Source organism: Octopus sinensis, linkage group LG2 (genome assembly GCF_006345805.1).
Source record: "Octopus sinensis linkage group LG2, ASM634580v1, whole genome shotgun sequence".
Taxonomy (NCBI): domain Eukaryota; kingdom Metazoa; phylum Mollusca; class Cephalopoda; order Octopoda; family Octopodidae; genus Octopus; species Octopus sinensis.
Genome location: NC_042998.1, coordinates 127980934 through 128008672, shown reverse-complemented (window position 1 = coordinate 128008672; position 27739 = coordinate 127980934).

Genomic DNA, 27739 nt, shown 5'->3' with positions numbered 1-27739 from the left:
CAGGAACTTTTCAGCATCCCGTCGTATATGTATCTATATCTTTGTTGTGTAAAATTCAACATGTAGACTAGCACACGATCCGTTATGAGAGTACAAATATTATTATAAATAAAAACCACAAAAAAGTCTTGTGAAATACAGCAGCCAAGGGTTTCCCTTTCTGAATTATTAAATGTATTTTTGCATTTATGAAGCCGATTTAGCAACTGGTTTCTGTGTAATCGAACTTTGAATAAGCACACTTATTCATAAAAAGATTGAGACCAATCAAAAGGAAATAATTCACTGCACAAGAATATATAAAGAATTGTTTTACAAGTGTGAAAACTTTCAGGATTGAACAATGGAATTGGTGGTTATTGTTTTTTCAGTTCAATATCCTTGCTATAAATGTGTGTGTGTGTGTGTATGTGTGTGTGTGTGTGTGTGTGTGTGTGTGTGTGTGTGTGTGTGTGTGTGTGTGTGTGTATACGCATGGATCTCTTACTCTCCCTGTATAGGCGAAGGAGTGGCTGTGTGGTAAGTAGCTAGCTTACGGCGCATACGTGGGTTATTCCAAATTTGAATACTGTCAAGACGTGCTTGTGTAGCCGTCCAGAATTGAAGAAATATTGAAGGCGCGACTGTAAGGTAGGCATCTATTTTTTGGGGTGGGTTGGGGTGGTGGATTTAGTGGGGTTTTGTTGTTTGATATTCTTTTTCTTTTTTCAAATAAGAAATCCTCACTGGGTCCCGGACATTTGTCTGCCTGCGTCCCGGACATCTGTCTGCCTGGGTCTCGGACATTTATCTGCCTGCAGTCGTGCTGTGAGAATTGTTGTTTTGGGGGCGTGTCTTGCCTTCGAAAAATTGTGAAATTTTGGAAAATTCTACCAATTTGTGGAAGATTTTTTTTGTGTTCCTGCTGCTGTGACCCTAGAGTACCTGTTTGGAGTGCCATTTTTTGGAATACTTGTTGGCCAGGATAACCGGGTGGCCGGAATTGTGTGCTGCCGGGACTTGAACTGTCTTCCATCTTTCTTTTTCTCTGCACTGTCTTTCTGCTCTTTTTGTTTATTCTTGACTTTATTTAGACTTTCTGTTTGAACTATTTTTGCAAGCATGGGATAGAAGGCAAACACTGCGTTGCAGTGGGGAATTGTACCTCCCAAGCAGTAGTGGCTAAAAGACTTGAACGAGGGAACCGTGGTGTTGAGGACTTATTCTAAGTCACTCGACACCATCGCGGTGTTCCCTCAAATTTAAATTGAAAAAGAGTTGGTAGAATATCTGCCAACTATTAAGTTTATTGCCAGGGGTGTCAAGTACGCAACGGTGTGGCTGCTATTTGACACCCCTGAGGTGGTCGCAAATTTGCGAGCCGGCACTTAGAAGGGCAAAATATTGTGTTTCTTCCCACACAATGTGGGAAGAAATTAACAAGAAGCCTGTCGTATATTGTATATATAGATGTATGGTGTTTGTTTGTTTGTGTGTCTGTGTTTTCCCCCTAGCATTGCTTGACAACCGATGCTGGTGTGTTTACGTCCGTCACTTAGCGGTTCGGCAAAAGAGACCGATAGAATAAGTACTGGGCTTACAAAAAGAATAAGTCCTGGGGTCGAGTTGCTCAATCAAAGGCGGTGCTCCAGCATGGCCGCATTCAAATGACTGAAACAAGTTAAAGAGTAATCAATGAGCATAGGTTTACTTGATCAGGATTGATCAGGAGCTAAAACAGCAATTCCAATAACCTGGTTCACTATAATTCAAATAATAATTCAGAAAATGCATGCAATAGGGCAGGCATGGCTGTGTGGTTAAGAGCTTGTTTTGCAACCATGTGGGTTTCAAGTTCAGTCCCATTGCAGCACAGTGGGCAAGTGTCTGCTATAGCTCCTGGACGACCAATGTCTCATGAATGAATTTGATAGGTGGAACTCTGAAGCCAATCAGATACACACACATACACACACGGAAGGGAGTCTTTCCCACCCATCCACCTTTAACAACCAATGTTGGGTCAAAAGTGGTTTTGACCCTGTGGACCCAATTAGCCAATAATCTGATTTACCCAGATTTTTTTTAAATGCCGGGTTTAAGTATCCGGTGATTCTTGATCCTTGAGGGACGGCCCCCACCAAGTGTTACCTGTGCCAGAAACTAGGCCACATTAAAAAGAACTATCCCCAGGAGCAAGGTAAGGTTCTGGGGCAGTTAATAAAAGTAGCAGCCCCCGCTCCCCCATTTGAGGGAGAGATGGAGGCAGTCGAAGAGGTGGAGACCTCCTCGAAAAAACTAAATAAAAGAAGGTGGGCAACAATGGTTGCCCACCGAAGGACTATAAAGCTGCGGGAGGGAGGGTGGGGGGAGATCCTCTGGATAAAGCGGAGGTAGCAAAGGGGAGGAAAAGAAAAAAGAAAAATATAAAGAACGGGGCATTGCCGACGGTTGATGGTACACTGCCGGCATGTTCTGAAACCTCGTCGGTGGAAATTGTGCCACCGACAGAGGAAACTGTGGTCCCTCCCAGAGCTACGAGAGATGATTTTGTTATCTTCTTCCAGAAGGGAGGGGCGATTCAGAGCTTCTTGAGGAAGCTAGAGGGCCGGAGGTAGGAGACCATGCCCTGGACTGAAGACCCGGATTGTCCTCCGCAGGTGACTACGGAGGTCATATCGGACGTCGATATGTTCAGGGTGATGGGCTCCTTTCCGAAGGACCAGTTTAGGTTCGCCTTCTGGGTCCTCGACCTGGAGCTGGAGCATTGCCTACAAGAGGCATATGGCCTGGTCGGGGAGAAGGACAAAGAAGCTTTAGCGCCTAAATGTTTATTGCTTGTAAGAGGCTCAATGCCTCAATTTGTAATGGACTATTAAGTCCAGTAATAGTAGAACTGAAGTAAGAGGTTTAATACCTCGTTTTGTTGTTTTTTGTTTTGGAAAGAAAAAGACAATGTTTTAGAGAAGCAGAAGATCGGCGGACGTCTTTTGCCTTCTCCCATTTATACCATCCTTTTCATAACTCATCCCTGTTTTTTGTCCAGCCCGCAAGGTACTCCCTCTGTATACGGCCTTCATGACCAATGAAATGAAATAAAGTAGCTTGCTTACCAACCACATAGTTCTAGGTTCAGTCCCACTGCGTGGCACCTCGGGCAAGTATCTATTACCATAGCCTCGGGCCAACCAAAGCCTTGGGAGTGGATTTGGTTGACGAAAACTGAAAGAAGCCCGTTGCATATATATATATATATATATATATATATATATATAATATATATATATATATATATATATATATATATATATATTATATATATATATATTATATATATATATATGTATGTATGTATGTATGTATGTATGCATGTATGTATGTATGTATGTATGAATATGTCTGTGTGTCTGTATGTGTGTCCCCAGCATCGCTTGACAACCGATGCTGGTGGTTCGGCAAAAGAAACCGATTGGATAAGTACTAGGCTTACAGTGAATAAGTTCTGGGGTCGATTTGTTCGACTAAAGGTGGTGCTCCAACATGGCCGCAGTCAAATGACTGAAACAAACAAAAGAATATATATCTGTGTGTGTGTGTGTGTGCATGAGTGCTTATATGTGTATGTATTTGTAAACAAACACTTACTTCTAGTTAATATGAATACGAGAAGGAATCACAGTATTTTTAAAGCATGATACTGAGTATTGTAGATATATTTGCAGCTGCATATATGCCATTGGATATATGGAATTACAAAGTATATGTTACCACTATGATAAACATAACTGTAATAATTTTATTATTCATGAGCTTCTCTCTAGTTATGTTGGTTATTGTTTCTGACAGCAGGAAAAGACCACAAACATGGCGGAAGAATATTGTCGATTATATTGACCCCAGTACTTGAATGGTACTTATATCGATACGAGAATGATGAAAGGTGAAGTTCGTTTTGGCAGATTTCGAACAAAGAATGGCAATAGACATAAGTAAATACTGCCATGCTATTAATCTGACGGAAGGTGCGACTTAGTGTTTAGGGTAATAGGCTCACGATTGTAAGTGACTTCGATTCCCGGTAGCGCGTTGCTCCAGTTCATTCAGCTGCTAAAAATATGTTGTACCTGTAATTCAAAGGGGCAGCCTTGTCACATTCTGTGTCACGCTGAATTTCGCAGAGAACTATGTTAAGGGTATGCGCGTGGCCGTGGAGTGTTCAGCCACTTGCACGTTAATTTCACGAGCAGGCTGTTCCGTTGATCGGACCAACTGGAACCCTCGTCGTCGTAACCGACGGAGTGCCAGTTATTTATCTGACGCTTAGTAAACTCTATCAATCGATCGCCCTTTACGTATGTGAACTACTTCATTAAAGAAAGCGTGTATTTCATAACTAGAAATTCGCTTTTGCAGATATTACTAGATTAAATCACCAATTGTTGGTCATCCTCGATAACGAATAACCAAGTAAAAATGATGAACATTAGTAATTTATTGCTAGTCTATTCTCCTCTACACAGACTGAAATTAGAGATGAAACAGATTTAAACAAAAACGATACCTACTGACAAGTGGATCTACATGACCGAATACCATATATTCGTCTATATACTTTTGTTTTAGAGCCTTTCTGAAAACTATTTTCCATTTCGCTCCTTACTAATGTTATCTTAAATGCACTGGTAATCGGCATATGATGTGTCGTTGAGTTGTATGTGATGCGAGAAACTCAGTTTCGGAGTCAACTGGTTAGTATTAAGAATATCTATGGAGATAAATGTTTAACATTTTCTGAAGACAGATAGCGACAAACCTGGTCGTGTTTGGCATCCTATTATAACGCATTAATTAGTAGAAATTGTACATTTGCATTAGAATTCTATAGATCACACTTTAAAGAATGATCATGAATAAGTGTAAAAGCTAATTTGTTTAATAGCTAATTTCAAACTATTTGAAGAACATAATTATTATAATAAATTATCAGCCGTAAAAGCTTTCATCGCATGTTTTGAATTATAGATGCTAGCCCAAACAAAAAACAAAAACCAAATAAAATTGTTACCTGAATATAGTTATGTATGAAATAAGCTGTGCATCATATGAATTAAGCATATTTTGTGTTATATGTGACATAAATATTAAAATTTTACACAGTAGACTAACATTCTCGCCAATACTCAGGAAAGGCGCTATAGTACGAGATGTGGTAAGCTGATTGAGAATGGTACTTTGTGCACAATAGATTTGTGTCTTATTCAAAAAGTGATTACCCATATACATATTCCATTTATACCAGGGAAAATTCTTTGTAAATCTTTATCTATATAGAAACTCTTCGTTCTATTATCCAAGCAGGTTTGACAAAAAATAAGGTGTCATAATTTTGATATTTTCCTAACTTGTAATGAGAGTCACCGTTTACTTAACTTTCACTTTTTACATATCAGTATAGCGATAATAAATGGCGATATTTAGTAATTTGTGTGGCCGAGGAACATCTCGGAACACCCATTAAGTATGTGGATATATCTACAAATCTTTCTAGCTGGATCGGAAACGATGTTTAAACCTGTCTGTGTGGTATAGAAATTTCCTTTGCAGTCACACACTCACACACATACAATTAAATACAGAGACACAGACACACACACACACACACACACACACACACACACACACACACACACACACACACACACACACACACACACACAAACACACTTAATAACCTTCCAAATCAGTTTTGACAGAATCTTTTTCCTTCAGCTGGATAACATGACAACTGACAAAACATTAACTCAGACAAAATTTATATATATGTATATAGAACATGATCTAACTTTTTATTAAAGGCAGTGCTCCAGTATGGCCGCAGTCAAATAACTGAAATAAGTAAAAATAAAAATATACGCACACACATACACATACAATACTTCGATTACATCACGACAAAAATCTGCCATCATCAGGCAATAATTTAAAACACTCAGATAGCTCGGTACAGAGTTTAAGTTGACCAGCTTGCTATGTGCTTAGCACCTTGCTTAGTACACAGCAAGCTGGCCCGCTTGCACCATACATCCAGCTAACGACAACTGAATATTACAAGCCCAGTATCCAGCCTTTTCTGATGATGGCAGATTTTTGTCATGATGTAATCGAAGTATTCATCAATAAAACGCTGCTGAAACACCTGTTGTGAAATTTTAAACTCTCCTTGTGTCCTATGTATGTGTACGTGTGTATGTATTCTTTTATTTTTACTTATTTCAGTTATCATCATCATCATCATCATCATCATCATCATCATCATCATCTTCTTCTTCTTCTTCTTCTTCTTCTTCTTCTTCTTCTTCTTCTTCTTCTTCTTCTTCTTCTTCTTCTTCTTCTTCTTCTTCTTCTTCTTCTTCTTCTCTACAAAGAATTCACAACCACATCGAACCCAGAAGAGTAAACAAGTGAGAGAGAAGCAGGTAGAAACAAGGAACATGGCACTTGTATTTGAACACTATACAAATATTCTTTTAAAAAACTTTTCTTTTAATTTTTCCAAAATTTAATTGTTGTCAATACTTACAGTTGAAAAAGTCTCAATGACTGAAACCGGTACTGAAATTATTTTAGCATTTTCTATCTTGACTCTTTTTCCATATATATCAACTCGGGTGTTCCTTTTCAACCTTCTACACTCACACACACACACACACGCACACAGGCACACACACACAGGCACACACACACACACACACACACACACACACCACACATATATACAGTGATTCCTCACTACTTCGCGGTTCAACTATCGCTGATTTTTAATATATATATATATATATATATATATATATATATATATATATTATAGGGAGAGAGAGAGAGAGAGAGGGAGAGGTTGTATACAGTCAACTTAATGTGGCAGTAAGGGAATTACACCACCGCTGTTTAGCCCTAGGAAGCATCGCCGCTTCCTGTCGGCCTCGACACATTTCCTGTGTCCTTATATATTTACGAGGGGGAGACAAATACCCTCAACAGCTAGGCCTGCATCTAGAGACACCCATGTTTCAGGGTATTTGCCCATCATCGGTCTAGAGTAGCAGAGGCCTGCTAGCTGAAGATATCTGTCCAGACCTCGTAAATATATATATCTTCAGCTAGCAGGCCTCTGCTACTCTAGACCGATGATGGGCAAAGATCCTGAAACATGCGTGTCTCTAGATGCAGGCCTAGCTGTTAAGGGTATTTGTCTCCCCCTCGTAAGTATATAAGGACACAGGAAATGTGTCAAGGCCGACAGGAAGCGTCGATGCTTCCTAGGGCTAAACAGCGGTGGTGTAATTCCCTTACTGTCACGTTAAGTTGACAGTATACAATCACTCTATCGCCCCACCACCGTACATATCTCTATGAGATATTTAGAAATTTTATATATATATATATATATATATATGAACACCAAAACTTTTTTATTAAATCCGTGAAAATATTAAAAATAAATATTATTTTCCAGTCTAGGAACAACAAAACAAGCGTAAAATAGCAAAAAAGCATATACAGGGGTATTTGAACTTAAGACGGGCTGTGATTGCTGCAATGGAGAGAGACGACGAATCACAGCTTTCTATTTTGTAATCTGGCCTGTGATTGGTGTTTTGACCGATGCTCAGATCTGCAGCATCTTTCCTTGTCTCTCTCTCGCGGCCATTTCGCTTCAAGCTTTCTCGCCGAGTGGTTCACTGTACTACTTCACGCTGTGCTGTGTGTGATTTTTTTTCTTTGCATTGAACTTTGCGTTTTCATCCCCTGCAATGGCTCCCAAGCGTGCTGCTTTTTCCAAGGCTGGTACTGAGCCTAAACGCAAACGAAGAATGATGACGATCGCTGAGAAGGTGAAACTTCTGGATATGTTGAAGGAAGGGAAAACTTTCGCTACCGTAGCCCGCCATTTTAGCGTGAACGAATCCACCGTTCGCTACATCAAGAGGGACGAGGCTAACATTAGGAAGACGGCTGCCATCACCTTTGATATGTCGGCGAAGAGAATGGTTATGGCTCGTAATAAAACTATCATCAGTATGGGAGCTGCTTTGGCCTTATGGATAGCCGACTTCAAAAAGAAGAACATAGCCTTGGATACGAACATCATCCAAACAAAGGTTAGGAGCTTGTACGAGACTTTCACCGTTAAGGAACCTGAGGACGACAGTGGCGACCACGAAGAAGAGGAAAAAGAAGAAGACGACGTAGAAGATCCGCAACCAGGTACGTCCAGGGATTTACAACCTAAAAAACGTCCTTTTTCTGCTAGCAAAGGTGGTTTGTTAAGTTTCAGAAACGCTTCCGCCTAAAAAGCGTTTCCCTGCATGGCGAGGCTGCTTCTGCTGACACGAGCGCTGCTGAAACATACGTGAATGAAATTTTCAAGATTGTCTCCGAAGGTGGATATAAGCCCGAACAAGTTTCTAATATGGACGAGACGGGCTTGTTTTGGAAAAGAATGCCGTTGCAAAATTTCCTGCTCAAAGAGGAAGCAAAAGCCTCTGGCTTTAAAGCATTCAAGGATCGAGTGACCCTCGTGATGTGTGGCAATGTTGCGGGATTTTTGTTAAAGCCAGGACTTATTTATATGTCTAAAAACCCAAGGACTTTAAGAAACAAAAGCAAGAATCTGCTGCTACTACTACGGTTGCACCTTCGGAAGAAGTGGAAGGGGTGTCCCAGGAAAGGGTACCGCCGTAAGCTTCATCATCATCATTTCTACTTCGCAGCAAATTCATCACCATTATCATTCAAATTTTACTTCAACTTCTTTCGTGTTGAGTTCAGCAGCAATCTTTATTTTTTAAAATCTAAAGTGTTATTGCTTAACAGTTGTCCTTGTTATTAATAGACTACTGTAATGAGTGGGTCAACAGTATAGGGAGGTTTTTAAAAGTCCAAATACACGTTAAATAAATACTGTAAATATGGTGTCCCTACTTCACGGAAATTCAGTTATCGCGGCCGGTCTCGGAATCAATCTACCGCAATAAACGAGGTATCACTGTACACACACACACACACACACACACACACACACACACACACACACACACACACGCGCGCATTCAATTTATGTTCTTTTATTCGTTTCTTTTATTTCTTTATTTGTTTCATTTATGTGACTGCGGTCATGCTGGGGCACCGCCTTGAATTTTTAGTCGAATGAATCGATTCCAGTACTGACATTTTTTTAAAGACAGGTACTTATTCTATCGGTGACTTTTGCCGAACCGTTAAGTTACCAACACCTGTTGTCAAGCGGTGCTGGGAGACAAACACAGACTCAAAATACAAACTCTCCTTCTCTCTCTCTCACACACACATACATACACACACACACACAAACACACACATACATACACACACACACACACACACAAACACACACACACACACACATACGACAGGTTTCTTTTAGTTTCACGCACGATATTAGTGTCACAGACAGCAGTCAACCGCGAAGCTATAGTGGAAGACTCTTGCCCAAGATGCCACGCAGTGGGACTGAACCCGGAAACATGCAGTTGGGAAGCAAGCTTCTTACCACACAGCCACTCCAGCGCCGATTGTGTATTTGGAATTACTTTATTCATCTAGTTTACTTCTTATGATAAACGGGTATAATTTGGGAGAGAGAACGTAAAAGAAAGAGAGAGGTGAGAGAGAGAGAGAGAGAGAGGAGGTCAGAGAAAGAGTGGAAGGGAGGGAGAGACTTTCTGCTATTTCTAGACGGTAGAAAGAACAGGTAGAAATAATTTCTTTTGTTGTGTTGTATATCTCATTGATTGAAGACTAGTTAGGTGACCACTCTACAAAGTAATACGTTTATCTTATCTTACATCAAGTCTATTCACATTTCATTAGTAATATCTGTTAGCACATATATCACTGCGACAACGAATCTGCCTTTGTCACACAATGGTTCTGCAACTGAAATAACAAAGATTAATTTTACTGCTTCATCCTCCCATTTAAACTCATCCATTTGAAGAGGTAAGGATAATCTATCTATCTTCACTTTGATCTAACATGTCGAGCAGTTGGTTAAGTTTTCTAATGCCTTTATTTATTACGTATACGCACGCTCGTGCAGCAACGCACACACCAGTGTGAGCATATACACGCACCCACCTATTATTGGATTATGTAGGGTCATAGACCTCAAGAATTCTGTTTGATCATAACAACCCCGTTAATATTTCAGTTTCTTTCTTATGTTTCCAACTAGGTTTGTCGAATGGCAGGTTAGGAACCATACAAAATCATCAGCTTGAACAACACAGGCATTAGACCGTAAACATAAACTCACAATACATACATAAATACATACATACATACATACATACATACATACATACATACATACATACAAACGTACATACAAATATAAATCTTGAGAAATTAGGCTTCTCAGAATTAGAAAAGAGAAAGCTGACTCAAAGACTACAAATCCAAGCCATCACTGGAATTGTAAAAATCTGTAAAACTTTCCAGAAGTTTATCATTTAAGTATCTATGAGCGTGTCTAGACATGCGACTACATGCATGAGAGTAGATACATAAAACAAAGCATATAAATCTGCACATATACATACATACGTACATGAATATCCTGTTGGTGTTGTTGAAATTCCAATGACCTTCATTGGAATCTAGACTGGGTCTAGGTTAGAAGCCGATTCTTTATTGGCAAGAAATCTTGAAATAAAACTGAATAATGACATGCATACATACATATATACATACATACTCACGTCACGAAGACACAAAAGTGCTTACAACATTCTCATAGACTATTGGAATGGAGGTGAGTCAGGTTAATTATTCATATTTAGTAATCAAACAAGGCAAATTTGTCAATCAGTCAAGGGGAGTATAATGACGTATTTTTCGCTTCTACCAGATGAATATTACAAATACCTCGGTCTCAACATAAATATTGGTGCTATAAGTAAAGCTAAAGTGAAAAGTACTTCAGCAGATTCCAGACGGTACTGAAGTTGAAGCTGACTAAATTCTATAAAACTATATTCTAAAAGCTTTCGGAATGCCTGTACTTGTATCAGTTATTGGGAAAGATTAGAACGATTTCTAGAAAAGTTTAGAAAGGCTGTGGACAATTATCTCGAAACTATGGCAAGACAGATATGTTCTATCGATTCTGAAAGGATAGAATACGGTAATCTTGTAAATTTTCATTTCAAAATGAGACATAATTGTTTCATGGTATTTTCCTCCTTCTACCGAGTCTACCCATACGTGCGTTTCTCTTTGATTTTCAGTTGCCACGAGATCACAAAGTCATCGACGAGTATAGTCACAAATATATAAAGGCGTCTAGTCACAAAGTTATCGAAATGCTTCATATAGAATCGTTCCTTTCAGTTTTTCCTTTTCCGAAAGGCGGAGGAAAAAGAAAATACTGCATCCGTGTTTTCATTGAAGGATGTTTCTGAAACACAGAAACATCCTTCAATGAAAACACGGATGCAGTATTTTCTTTTTCCTCCGCCTTTCGGAAAAGGAAAAGTGAAAGGAATTAACAATATTATATGAAACAAACGAAGCACTAAAATACTAATGTGAAACTGCTGCGAATAGTTACCGTCAAATCGCAAGATTATCAAAGGGAGGAGACTTAAAGTTGTCAGGGAGTTTAATCATAACGTTAGCTATGTTAACCACATCAAGAAATATAGTAACAAAATTAACAAGCAGTTAAAAGGCAATGAAGGAGTTTAATCATAAAGCTTTCAAGATGCATTATTATCAAGGAGCATAGTCGATATTTTTTCTATTTCATTATAATACGTGTACTTATTTTATCGACTCCATTTGGAATGGAAAAGAAAGTAACCCCTAGTGTAGAAAAGTTGGATTAATCTCCATTGTCTTTGAATATGCTGAGGACATTTTGACAGGTTTGAAAGGGAAGGATCAAGAACATAATGACATCTTTGTTGTATCACTTAGTATTAAGGTAACCTGTTTCAAATATAGACTTCTTATAAGGTTATATTCATCACAATTTTGGTTTCATTTCACCATATATTTTAGAAAATGATGGCTCTGGAATTCATTCATTTCTTTTAAAATTTATAGCCATAATTCAAGTAGAATGGTATACCGTACAAAGCGATTGAAACTACATTGTAGAAGTTTTACTCACTGGAAACCATCTATTGTTTAACAGCTCTCTCTGCATTATGTTATTAATAATATTGCTTTTTTTTAACGTCAGCACAGCATACCTATGATTTAGAAGAAGGGAAATACGAGATTGTGGCGTCACGCTTTTTCAAAGGGCATTAACTATAAAAATGAAGTGAAGCGAAAAAAGCTTCAACGAGATATTGGAACGGCGTCGCGGATTATTTTAATCGAGAAATTATCTCTTCCATTACAGCAATCAGTAAGTTATGTAACTAGTAATATTGAATTCCAAGATACTAAAAGAACAAAATTCTCGAAAGACGAAATTAAATAGCTAAAAATATCCAGACTTGCAGCAGCGAATATAGATTATATCTTCTAATACTTTCAAATTCTATTCAGCATCTTCATTTAAGTATGATATAAAATGATTAAATAAAGCAGATATACGAGAAAAGTCTTATCTATAAAATTGGATTCGAACAAATTATATTAAATACATTTTAAAATAAGGTGAAATACAATCTTTCAGTTGCTATAGAAATTATATTTTCTTTGCCATTTGACGGTTGTCACTCGTAGTCCGAAAAAGACAGTTCTGCAATTTCTTGCTGAACAACCTGCACACATGGTTTATAGTGGTCAGATGATTGTACTGTACATTAGCTCATTCCCTCCATGAAATTGACGTTTCTTGAACAGGTGCACAGTGTACCGTTCGTCAGGTGAGGAAGTGATCGTAGAGCGACGTGAGATGTGTTTTGCTCAAGTACACTATGCATCCACCTGTCCAGAAATTGAAACCAGGACCTCACGATCGTGAGTGTAAAATCCTAACCACTAGGCCATGCATCCTCACACCATTTAGAATAATGCTATGTTTAAAACATAATATTAGTGTCACAGACAGCAGAGTCAACCGGCTATCGATCTTCCAGCTGAAAGATTATTGGTTGGTCTATTATCATTACACCGCGCAGTGTTTATAGTCCAAGTACTTAACATTTCGTTGTCAATGTTAAAAGGTTATCATAAGAGATATATTGTTTACGATACCTAGCAGGGTAACTAGCGTTGATTTCTGATTTAGACACAAAACCATAACTTTAGTGATAATATTGAAATCAGTACTTGAATAGTAACTTATTTTACCCACCTCGACAGAATTTAAATTCAACACCTAAAGGGTCGCAACTAAATACTACATATAGTTTTGACTGTGAACCTTAACAATGCTACCGTTCTTCTGTTTTACTGGATTTAAATCTATTATTAAGGAGACTTTTATGAGATCTATGGAGAATTATGTATTGAGCTCAAATTCTCCAAAGGTAATATGAACCCAATAGATCACAGAAAATCCTTCAGATTTATTAGGCTCATCTACAAATCAGCTTTTTACCTTATATAAGTTTTATATTCTAAACTTTATACTTAAGTTTGCTTCTCTAGCTTATAGGGGAGTAGGGATACTGTAAAACCGACAGAGTGCCGACCAAAGGTGCTCTGTGTTATTAAATTATGTCCTTTTCTGAATTGGACTTCATTGGATATGGTCTAGATAAAATAAACCTATTTTTATAGTAAAAATGAGACAAGCAATGATGAAGATCATTCCAAGTTCTCTCAAATAGATGCGACATTTGCAATCATTCTTAGTATCATCATCTGCACGTTGATAGCATGGCAGAATCAGTAGAGCGGTGGGCAAACAGCCTTGCAGAGTTCAAATCCATATTAGGACTATTTTGCCTCTCATAACTTTTATAAATAAAAACAAATACTAGGGTCAGTGTAACAGACTATTCCTATCAGCCAATTTTCAGGTTTTATGCCCATGTTAGAAACAGTTATTACTGTAGTATCACATCTATCAACCTGCTTCTTTTCTCAGACTAAACACACATTAACTATGCAGCAATGAGAAAATTTCATTCAACGGATGAAATACGTCGCTTCTTTACTTTTGCAATTCAAAAGAGATTACTTATGTTGAAATTTTCAACAGCCTCTAGCAAGGAAAATGAATCGAAACTAAAATAACAAAACAGAAAAACAGATTTAACGAATAATCAATACTCTGAGGCGTGCCCTTCAACAAAAACTGTTCCAGGCACAAGAAATTGCCTGGAAAACCATTAATGTAAAATAGCTAAAAGATGATTGTCAACGAAAGATTAAAACTGAACTAAATGGTACAGATTTGACATATATTTAATGGAAACTTAATTGGATATTTAAGATGGTTTTTGGTCATCATTGAGAAGAACCAGAACAAAAGTATTTATGGAGACAACGAAAAAAAAAAACGGAAGAAACCCCAAAATATCTTTATGAAATATGAGCATAATGTCCGTAAAGCAAGTCTTTCGTAATTTCTTTTCTTCTTTTTGGAGCGAAATAGCGATAGCAGCAGTAGCAGAAACAGGATGGTGATGATGATAACATTACCAAAGACGTGTAATTCTAAATAGTATGCCAAAATATCCATTCATATTTTGAAATATGGAAGAAGCGGAGAAAATGAAAGTGTGGATTTGCAATATTTCGACGTCTTTTTATTTTTTTTACAGTCGATTGCAGATAAATGCATTGATTCGCAGGAATGATGTATAATAATGTACAGTGTCATGGGAATGATGCAAGCATTATTTTTCATGGGCTTATATAAAAAAGTAGTGATTAGATGACAAATTCCTAGCGATATTAGGCATATCTAAGTTTGTAAAATAGTTGAAACAACAAGAAAATTGAACCAATTACACTGTCTTGTTAATAACACAAAGCCGTGTCATTGTTGATGTCGTTGTAGTATTCAGTGATAGAACAAACAGGTAGAAAGACAGATTCAATACATCGTTATATTTTACATTCGAATCCTCACGTTCTGATATCAAATACTGGCAAAATGAATTTTCGTAAAACACGTGATCGACTTAATCAATTACAACGTCACGACCAAATGTCTGCACTTTGCTTATCAATGAGATGTTGATGTCACTTCTTCGGGGGTCAATTTAGGTGTCGCTGGAAGCATCAACGTGGAAACATCAACAATAGATATAACGAAATCGTTAAAAGCAACAACAACAGTTACAACAACCTGAAAATCAGCAGCAACAAAGGAACAAAGATTGTAATACATCATAGCGGGGATAGGAAGTTATCCTGACTTCGGTGGAGGCCCTGTTTAATCTGAATAATTCAGAAGCTTTCGATAGAACGAACTTTCTCCATTTGACTGCCGCCCTGAAAGCGCCCAGTTTCTGATCCATATTCAGTGGTTATTTCGTAGAAATGTACAGCTCATTGATAAGTAGGCTGAGGAAATGTCGACACGGAATCATTTTATATAGCACGCTCGGTTCGTCGAGAGTGTCTTCTCTCACCTATTCTTTAACATGCTGGACCTCCAGCCGTTGATGCAGGAGCTAAAAGTATTGAGGAGGATATCACTTTCGAGTTAGTACGTCGAAGGGCCATAGCAGTGTATGTATATGATGTCACCGTAATGACGTCGCATACCACTGAGGTGAATGGCACCATTCTAAAAGAATTTGACATGATGGTAGAAATAAAGGCAAATCCTCATAAGTGGGTGGGCTTAAAGGTCGGCCTCTAATGAGGCAGGCCCATTCTGTTGGACAGTGTCATGTATCACAGAACAAATGGATTGGTCAAATTGCTCGTGATCTGATTTGTTTCCTACCTCGAGAGGATCAAATCTGGGATGACGTTATGAGCAAGGTGGCTTGCCTTACCAGGAATGAGCCGAGAAGATGGACGCATTTCATTAGTGGTGTGATTCATCTGCTGTATATACCTTCTGCAAAGTTGGTTCAGCATGCCGTAGTTGTTGATGCACAGACATATTCGAGGGCTGTTTCACCTACAGAGCATTATAGGTGACCGGTTTAGTCTCCGTTTGTAAGTCACATTTCCACCTAGCTAATCTCTTTGACAAACTGAGATACGGATTTATTAACCTCCAAAACAAAGCTGAAATTCATATCTTTGTTGGTGGGGGAAGAGGAGAATGGCCGAAACACACACACACACACACACACTGACACACACACACACACACACACACACACACACACACACACACACACACACGCGCGCACATACTCAAAATAACAAAAGGAGGGATAACATTTGCTAATACTAATTCAAAACTGAAACTGTAGAAATTGAAAGTAAATTAGGAAAAAATTCCTAGCCCTACCAAAAAGGCAAAAAAAAAAAAAAAAAAAAAAAACAAAAACAAACCAAAAACCAACAGCAACAAAAAACAAAACAAAACAAAACGAAATAGAACAACTGTGAGCAGATAAAACAAAAGTAAGTAATTAACGACTACAAATAGGAAATGGTGAGTGAAGTTTTGGGAGAACTTATTACCATACAATGATATTATGTTTACACTGGTCACGTTTTGCTATGAATGTCTAATTTCAATGATTCCATCGGCAAAAAACATTATTTATTGGTCATTGTGGACAGTCAGGAAATAGCTACCATTTCCTGACCGTATTTCTTTCTTTGTGTCTCATTATACCAAACGATTCTTTCTTTAAGTAGCCTGTCTCATTCAAGAAAGGAAAATAATATTTTTCCGTACAATAGTTTTTTTCTGTCAAACTAAACTGTATTGTCTTTTTCTTTTATCTTAAGCTTTGGTAGACACTATGTAACCGAATTTAGAGGAATTTCATATGCAACGTTAAGGCATTTCTCAGGATTAACATCGACAGAACTTGTTATTATGTACCTACACCTCAGCACTGATCGAACAAATTTATGATTAAATCATTCCAGTCGTGACCATTCAGTCTTTTCCATGTACAGTAAACCAATGAAGATATCCAATTTGGTCTGTTCTATGACGGTGTTGGGGTCTAATTTGAGTGAGATTTCACTATGATATCCAGCAGGCTGAGCTAACACGTAGAAGCCAATTGCTGGTTTGACTGGTGCGGGTGAAATGAAATGACAGATGTTAAATGAAACATAGGCACATTTTGTTTATGAGTGGCTGAAAGGTCGAGCTTTCAAACTAATAAATCTTGAGATTCTTCTATAACTGTTATGTTTGAGAAAGTTTCTACAAATTTATTTAAGCATTCACCCACTCAGTTGCGGAAAGGCGTGCGCGCGCGCACCCACCCACAGATATGTACGCACATATAATGTAATATGTGTATATACTTACAGACATACACTCACACACACACAACACATATAGTCACACATATATGTACACACATATAATGTAATATATGTATATATACTATTTCTTCTCTGTCTATACTTCTCCCTCTCTTGTTCATCCTTTCTGGTTTTCTCTCCCACCCTTCCCTATTCTTCTCCTCTCCCCTTCACCGTTCCCTCTCTCTCACTCCTTCTCCTCGACTCTCTCGTCGCTGGCACGTGATCAGAGAGAAGCCATCTTTCCAACTGCTATCTTCACAAAGACCAGCTTATCCTGTCTCTTCATAAGCTGTCTCCTTAAGCGTTCAGAATAATTTTTCCATCGTCTTGGCTTCATAGCCCTCATCGTTTGTTTTTACTGTTTTGTTCTCACTGTCCTGTTTTTGTTACGACTTTCACCCTCCGCAAAAAATCCCAAATTTTATTTAATTTGGTTTGCGGGATGGACTGTTTCAACGAAGTTGCGTCTTGTCCTTACCTTCAAAACGCGGAGTAGATGAAACAAGAACAACTGAAGAAGGGAATATTCCTTGTGTTGTATGTCTTGTTTCTCTGTTTTTTCATTGTTTGAAAAAAAGTTCGTTTCTATGTTTTTGTTTTTATGTTTTTGTTTCTCATTGTGTTCAACGTTTTTTTATGTCCTCTACCCATATATGCATGTATATATACATATATGCATATATTTATATATTATTTATATTATGTATATATATATATATATATTATATATATATATATATATATTATATATATATATATATATATATATATATATATATATTTATATTATGTATATATATATATAATATATATATATATATATATATATATATATATTTATATTATGTATATATATATATATATATATATATATATATATATATATATATATATATACATACTCTTTAACTCTTTTGCACGCTTCAGCTATTTGACTGCGCACCTATTTAGTCAAAGAAATCGACTCCAAAGCCCATTCTTTCAAAGACTAGTACTTATTCTATAAGTCGCCTTTGCCGAACGGCTAAGTTTCGGAGACATAAACACACCAACATCGGTTGCCAAGCGATGGTGGGGGGACAAACACTGACACAAAGTAACAAACACATAAGTATATATACATGTACATACATATATATATATATATATGTTTATACCACGCTCAGAGATTTATTATTGCTTGTTTACACTTTTTCGATATCAGTGACTTTTCGTCACTGGAAAAAGGATACATACTTGCAAACGGAGGCCTACTTTTCATCGACAACTTTTGATTGTCACACGCTGATGCCCTGAAATGATTTTTATAAAATAATTTTAGCATTTTCTATCTTGACTTTTTCCCATATATATATATATATATATTATATATATATATATATATACAAACGACTGGTTTCTTTCAGTTTCCGTCTACCAAATCCATTCAGAAGGGTTTGGTCGGTCCGGGGCTCTATTAGAAGACACTTGCTCAGGATGACACGCAATGGGACTGAACTCGGAACCACGTGGTTGGAAAGCAAGCTTCTTACCACACACCCACGCCTTACATGTGTGTGTGTGTGTGTTTGTGTCGACCACCATCTTCGCTTGACAACCGATGTTGGTGCATTTGTATGGTAGAGATATATATGATATTGTAGCAATAACCATTTTAGCCATTTTGAAATGTGGCGCGAATTGGCAATATGACGTAATGTCGTATTGCCGAAGAATTATTATTTTCGTTTTTTTCCATTGGTTAATATAACTGCTCATATACAGATTCTAGAAGTTTCGAAAAGAATATTTGTCATGGATTTCGATTCTTTTTAAGTCAAGTTGAGTAGTTATAAAAACCCTGGATTTTGGAAAATATATCAGTGTTCGTTGGTTGTCACTTAACTCCACGACACTCACTCTTTTGGAGACATCGGTAATTTTTATGCCATGTCTAAGTTAATCACAAATCTATTCTGTTTTGTTGGTTAATGCATTAGATAGAAAGAAGAAATTAGTTAATGAATTTATGGTCTTTCTTCTTCACGACAAAGTAATCTTTCTTATTGTAAATAATATAAAATGTTATATCTATATAATAAAAAATAATTAAAAAGGAAATGTTTCTCTTCACGTTTGTTTTTCAACTGAGCATAAATAAGTATGCGTTTCTGTAATCCTTGATTATGTTTTCTTATAGCGTTTTAAAGGACACGATTAAAATAATCAATATATATGTCATTAATATAGCGTTTCATGCGTATATGTCTCTATGACGTTATAACTGTAGTAGGGTTTTAGGTATAATGATAACACTTGAGTATAAGTGACGTTGAATCCTTATATTCTCCCTTACTCAGAGAAAAGCCAAAAAAGCTTAAGGTAGAATAAACAAAAACCGCCGTAGGAAAATATTATATATATATTCATATACATATCTCTCTCTCTCTCTCTCTCTCTCTCTCTCCTCTCTCTCTCTCTCTCTATATATATATATATATATATATTATATAAAAGGGCTTAGTAAAATAAATTACTTTGCCACATACTGAACTCATTAGAAATAGTAGCTAAAAAACTTTTTTTAAACTATTTCTAATACTTAAAGAAAATCTCTCTCATATAGTGTTTGCTCAATTCAACTCACGAAAGTATGGGGGTAAAGACATTAAAAAATCAAATGCAAAGGTTATTTGAGAACGTACGTTTCTAGATTAGTCAACTCGACATTTCTATCATCAGCTCAAAACTCCTTGGTTTGGATTTGAAAACACTGAAAGTGGGAGCATACCCTTTCGGCTTCTTATCGCTTCTGAAGATCTGCTCGAAACTAACAGTGCCAGCAAACTCAAAATATGCAAGCGAAGAATTTCTGCTCTCCCCTTTCCACCAGCGTGGGTTTTTAAAATCAGTAAACACTATGCTTTTTCGGTAAAATCCGAAGCATTAAATAGAGAGAGATGAATTATAATTTCAACAATTGAGGGTAAAATTAATTAAGTATTAATCAATTTCACCAAGTGTTCAGTATGCAAAGGGACCATTTAAGGCGAATTCAAATTATTACATTATATAAAAGGGCTTAGTAAATAAATTACTTTGCCACATACTGAACTCATTAGAATAGTAGCTAAAAAACTTTTTAAAAAACTATTCTAATACTTAAAGAAAATCTCTCTCATATAGTGTTTGCTCAATTCAACTCACGAAAGTATGGGGGTAAAGACATTAAAAAATCAAATGCAAAGGTTATTTGAGAACGTACGTTTCTAGATTAGTCAACTCGACATTTCTGTCATCAGCTCAGAACTCCTTGGTTTGGATTTGAAAACACTGAAAGTGGGAGCATACCCTTTCGGCTTCTTATCGCTTCTGAAGATCTGCTCGAAACTAACAGTGCCAGCAAACTCAAAATATGCAAGCGAAGAATTTCTGCTCTCCCCTTTCCACCAGCGTGGGTTAAAATCAGTAAACACTATGCTTTTTCGGTAAAATCCGAAGCATTAAATAGAGAGAGATGAATTATAATTTCAACAATTGAGGGTAAAATTAATTAATTATTAATCAATTTCACCAAGTGTTCAGTATGCAAAGGGACGATTTAAGGCGAATTCAAATTATTACATTATATAAAAGGGCTTAGTAAAATAAATTACTTTGCCACATACTTTCAGTGTTTTCAAATCCAAACCAAGGAGTTCTGAGCTGATGACAGAAATGTCGAGTTGACTAATCTAGAAACGTACGTTCTCAAATAACCTTTGCATTTGATTTTTTAATGTCTTTACCCCCATACTTTCGTGAGTTGAATTGAGCAAACACTATATGAGAGAGATTTTCTTTAAGTATTAGAAATAGTTTTAAAAAAGTTTTTTAGCTACTATTTCTAATGAGTTCAGTATGTGGCAAAGTAATTTATTTTACTAAGCCCTTTTATATAATGTAATAATTTGAATTCGCCTTAAATGGTCCCTGCATACTGAACACTTGGTGAAATTGATTAATAATTAATTAATTTTACCCTCAATGTTGAAATTATAATTCATCTCTCTCTATTTAATGCTTCGGATTTTACCGAAAAAGCATAGTGTTTACTGATTTTAACCCACGCTGGTGGAAAGGGGAGAGCAGAAATTCTTCGCTTGCATATTTTGAGTTTGCTGGCACTGTTAGTTTCGAGCAGATCTTCAGAAGCGATAAGAAGCCGAAAGGGTATGCTCCCACTTTCAGTGTTTTCAAATCCAAACCAAGGAGTTCTGAGCTGATGATAGAAATGTCGAGTTGACTAATCTAGAAACGTACGTTCTCAAATACCTTTGCATTTGATTTTTTAATGTCTTACCCCCATACTTTCGTGAGTTGAATTGAGCAAACACTATATGAGAGAGATTTTCTTTAAGTATTAGAATAGTTTTAAAAAAGTTTTTTAGCTACTATTTCTAATGAGTTCAGTATGTGGCAAAGTAATTTTATTTACTAAGCCCTTTTATATAATGTAATAATTTGAATTCGCCTTAAATGGTCCCTTTGCATACTGAACACTTGGTGAAATTGATTAATAATTAATTAATTTTACCCTCAATTGTTGAAAGTATATATATTTATATATATATATATATATATATATATATTATATTTCCCACCCTGTCTCCGCGGTACCACTCTTCCATCTTCCCCTCAGCTGGAGTCCTTTTTCCTTACCCCCCCCCTTTTTCGTTACACACGCGCGCACACATATACACACCTTGCCTATATATATACATCACTCTTACACACATTCAATCTACTCGCCATTAATACCACCACGACACTGGACACACACACACACTACTACTCAACACACGCTGGCACGCTACATACGCCCCCACCCCTTCCCCTCCCTCCCTTCCTCCTTCCTTCTTTTTCTTACTACTGACCTCGTCTGCTAGCTGACCACCAGTCTCGCCCTACCTCACACGCCTACACACAGACGCACAACACTAACACACACCATATTTTTTTTGTTTTTTCATCTCTCGCCTCACACACACCATACACACAACGCACATGCACACACTCACACATACACACACATCTGTTGGGTTACCAACCTTGTCTCCACTCTTTGCCTTTAAAAACCCACTTTGCTCTTGTTATCGTCAACATCCGCCTTTCACCATGTGCAACTCGTAAACACCAGTCGTCTTTTTTCTCTTTCCCTGTTGCCCCGCTCTGGGATCTTTCTTTCCTCTCTCTTCCTTCTTTATGTTTCCGACGAAGCTCCGCTCGAACGTCATACCTCCCTGCTTCCATCTCCTGAGCGCCTATTAATAATAATACTGTAATTGTTCCTGTTGTTGTTGTTTTTTTGTTTCCCTTTTGGATTAAAATTATATATATATATATATTGCATGCATGTATTTACTTGTATGTTTGTGTGTCTGTGTGTTTATGTCTCTGTTTATGTGTGCTTCATCTTCTACTGTTTTCCGTCATTATCGATCTCGGAAAAAAAACAAAAGCTTAAGTCGACTGGGTGCTAATTGAATAAACCAAAACTCATTAAACCAAACACACGCATCGACATACAGACATACACACACACTGACTCACACAGACCCACTAACATACCACATATAGTTACTGCCAGAAATGTTGTTACATACAAACACAAATATTCAAATAGTCATATACACACTCACACACACACAACAACAACAACAACAACAACAACAACAAAACCAACAACATACGCACACAACCACACATGTATATAAATACATACATATGTATATACATTCAAACGTGCAAACATGCTCAGAGCTTGTTTCTCATTTTATTTTTGATCTCAAGGTCGAAGCGTGTACTATCTTACCTATGAACATTATTTTACACAACGTAGCTTAATCTTGGCTCCAAATCGTAACACATTCCATGTATACGTTCCGGCGTTAGTTCCGTTTTCTATTATAAACCGCTCTCCTCACAACCTGTCCTTATTTATACATACATCATAGTCTCTTTTACTGTCCTTGTTTCAACTTTCCTGTCCTTGTACGTCTATCAGGGTTCATCATCTATACTCCAGCACCTTACGTTGCTGACGCGCAAAATTTAACAGTATTGTCAGATTGTGTCGAAACTGTGATGATATTTTGTTATCTGATGAGGGTTAGCGTACATTCGTTTCTGAAGCTTTTGTTTGTCATCACTTTGTGCAATCATTTTTTATTATTGTTGTTACACATTAGACAAAGGCGGCGGCCTGGCAGAACCGTTAGCAAGTCGGATAAAATGCTTAGTGGCATTTCGTCCCTCTTTATATTCTGAGCTTAAATTTCACCGAGGTCGACTTTGCATTTCATTCTTTTGGAGTCGATAAATTAAGCACCAGTAAAGCATTGGGGTTCATGTAATCGACTAGCAACCTCCCCACAAATTTCAGGCAATGTGACGATAATAGACTTACATTTTAGACATACGTACACATATATACTCACAGACACGCATATATATTACATAAATATGCATACATGCATCTGATAGGCCTCTCACTATTTCGGTTTACCTAATTTCATTTACGAAATTTTGGTCGACCTGAGACCACGACAAACGTCACCTGATCACTATGTTGCAGAATCGCTCAGGTGTCTTCTTCATTTATAGCTCTATCAGTATTGTGCAATGAACTGTTAACCTCATTACAGTCATGTCTGCATCCTAAAAATATTTTTGTTAAAAGTGCCTCTAATCAGAGATGATATAATGAAATTCGGGTTATATAATATATTTAATGCAAGTGACTAGAGAATGCGCATGGCCTAGTGGTTAGAGTGTTGCGCGATCGATAACTCATGTGTTCAATTCTCGGACGAGCGACCTGTTGTGTTCTTGAGCAAAACACCTTATTTCACGTTGCTCTTGTAAATGACTAACCCTGCGGCGGAATAGACTTTCGATCATGGGGTATGTTGGCATGCTCGCCTTGCCAACGAGCTGGTTTCATTTGAAAGCTAAAACACACAAACACACATACACTCGCACGAACACACGCACACGCATGCAAACATTATCTATCTATCTATCTATCTATCTATCTATCTATCTATCTATCTATCTATCTATCTATCTATCTATCTATCTATCTATCTATCTATCTATCTATCTATCTATCTCTGTATATGTATATATGCATAATATATATAAATACATCATGTATATATATATAAATAAATAAATATAAGGATGATATTAAAATACCGTCACGAGTGGTAAGCGAATTATCAGTCGTACAGGCAAATTAATAAAATATATACATACAATATTAGATATGTACATATATATACACAAGGGTACTATATGAGTACCTATATCCCTAAAAAATAGAAGTCAAAAAATACTTCTGTACCACAGAATAGTCACAAATCTATTACAGACATATTTTTTTAGCGATATAGGTACTCATGTAGTACTCCTGTGTATATATATGTACATACATAATATTTTATGTATATATTTTATTAATTTGCCTGTACGGCTGATAATTCGCTTACTACTCGTGATGGTATTTTAATATCATCCCTATATTCATTTATAAATTCTACAAATTTCGTTTCTTCCTATAATGCTCGGTCACTTCAAACGAACGTTTGCAGATATGGTGGGGGAGAATGTTAGTAGTAATTTAGCTGGCGGACTTTGGCTGATGAGAAATCGGGCACCTATTTGGTGCGAAATTTCGAAACCGATACCAAGTTGGTCAGCATTTACTTGTTCTGATCCAGTAGAGGTAAGACATTATTATTGGTCACTGATATTTTTTCCTACCATGTCTGTAATAGATTTGTGACTATTCCGTGGTACAGAAGTAGTTTTTAACTTCTATTATTTTAGCGATATATGTACTCATGTAGTACCCTTATGTATATATATGTACATATCTAATATTGTATGTATATATTTTATTTACATTATATATATGTATACATTATAGTATGTATATATATATATATATATAATATATATATATATATATATATATATATATATATATATAATATATATATATATATATATATATGTGTATATATCACATACACACACGCGCGCGCACGCACACATACCCTTACACACACATATATATATATTATTATATATGTGGGTATCTGAATTATTCAATATTTTGGAAGGTATAGTTTTCAAACGAAGGCTGTTTGAAACCGTCCAATCAACGCGTCAACCTTCCTGGTAGTCGTAAACTAATATAATCTTATATAAAACCCAATTTTGGGGACAGCTGAAAACAATGCAAAAAAGTAAAAACGAGAGAAAAAGAGGCCGATGAATACTTTGGAATATGTCAGGAAAACGTTCTGATTTATGGTATTACAGCCACAGCAAGTGGCTACGATTTTCTTCTTACTCCTCATAACTTGTAAGTTCAAAAAGTGAAACCTTTAACGACATCCACCAAACTCCTGACATTTGTCGATTAGGAATTTCAGATTCTACATGTGCTTCTTTCTGATATACTGTTGTAACCAATCATTAATGCAAAATATGGAATTTTGTTTCAGTATTTATATAACGATTTTATGTACGTAAAAACTCTAATGCACTGAAAACTAAAGGTGTCGTCAATATCATTAACATTCTGCTCCCTTTCTAATCTACCTTCTCCTCCTTATACTTACTGCTGCTACTGCTGCTACTACTACTACTACTACTACTACTACTACTACTACTACTACTACTACTACTACTACTACTACTACTCAGTAAAGCTATAAGCAACGAAACGAATGTCAAATAACAACTCAATGTGTTGGGAGTTACAGAAGAAAAGGAAGCAAAGACTGTCAGAAGCCTCCCTAAAATTCATAACGCGATCAACGCACAATTTATAAACATGATCATGTTTATCACAGAAACAGGAATGAGGTAGGTTTCGTGAGACGTATGTTGGAAGGAAAGATACCATTAAAGTAGAAATACATCTTATACTCCATACGGGAGGCGACGAGAGAGGAATGATGAGAATTAGAAAAAAAATGCTTAGTAACGTTAAGAGGCAGTACAAGAGAAGAAAGACCCGTAGAACAACGACTATGGAAGTTCTATAGAAGAGAGATAAAAAAAATGTAAATTTGCGGCAATGAGAGAGGGGTTGAAGTAAAACTACGTAAACAAGACCAATAATCTAACAAACTCGCTTTTCAACATGTTTTAAAAGAGGAAGAACAGAAGGAAGAACATCAACCCAAATATGGCAATAATATTTCATACAAAGGCAAATAAGACATTAGTAAGAAAGGGAAAATACGTTCAGTGAAAAGTTAATGATGAGCTTGGTATAGCGGCTGATTTAGCAATCGATCTAATATAATATTTCCAAGATGGATATTTAGAAAATGGCAAGAGAAGAAGACTAGAAATGGGAATATCATTGTAGTTCTTGTAGTGATTAATAGAAAGTAGTTTAGGTTTTGCAGAGTTGAAAATACCGGGCCAAGAATACAATCCTAATGAACAGCAGAGGAGATAGTATAATGACAAAATGGTGGTCTTTAACAATAACTTTAGTGCTACATTCATCTGGAAAATATTCAAGGGTTTCTAACGCTACTTCGAAAATGATTTAAGCCATAAGAATGTGGCGATGACCTTTCAAATGTTCTCTTTATGTCATCAATAATAACAGTTGTTTTTGATATTCATGGGTAACAGTACTCGTTTTGGAACAACTTCTCTCAAGGGCAACTTCTCTCAACCCTATAAACAGAGCGCAGTAAAACCGTTTACGTATTTGTCATAAAATCAGCAACGAAAACGAAGTATTGAAGCTGTTCTGTTTGTCAGAACATAGACAGAGTAATTCACAATTGAGGGTCGGAATTATTTGATAAAAGACTTGGGGATAGGGGATTCATGGACCGGGGTCATCATTCACGGTAATGTTTGGATGCCGACTTTTTTTCAGGAGATGCTGTGCTGGGTAAGATTTGTCTAGATGATAGGAGTGGATTATTTTCTCTGAGTGACGTCGATATAATTTTTGCCTGAAATGCAGTAAGGCAAATATAAGTAAAATATCAAGGAGACTTCCGACAATGAATTGTTGTATATGCATTGTGCATTGACATAACACTGAGAATGGTTTCAGACACCCATTTAATCATCCTTACTCGACCGTACTCGGCAGTTGGTGACTTTCAACTCTGCAAAAACTAAACTACTTTCTATTAATCATTACAGGAGCTACAATGGTATTCCCATTTCTAGTCTTTGTCTTTTCGTTTTATCGATTTCTAAATGTCCTTCTAGGAATGATTGTATTAGAACTGTTAATAAATCAGCCGCTATACCAAGCTCACCATGAATTTTCACTGAA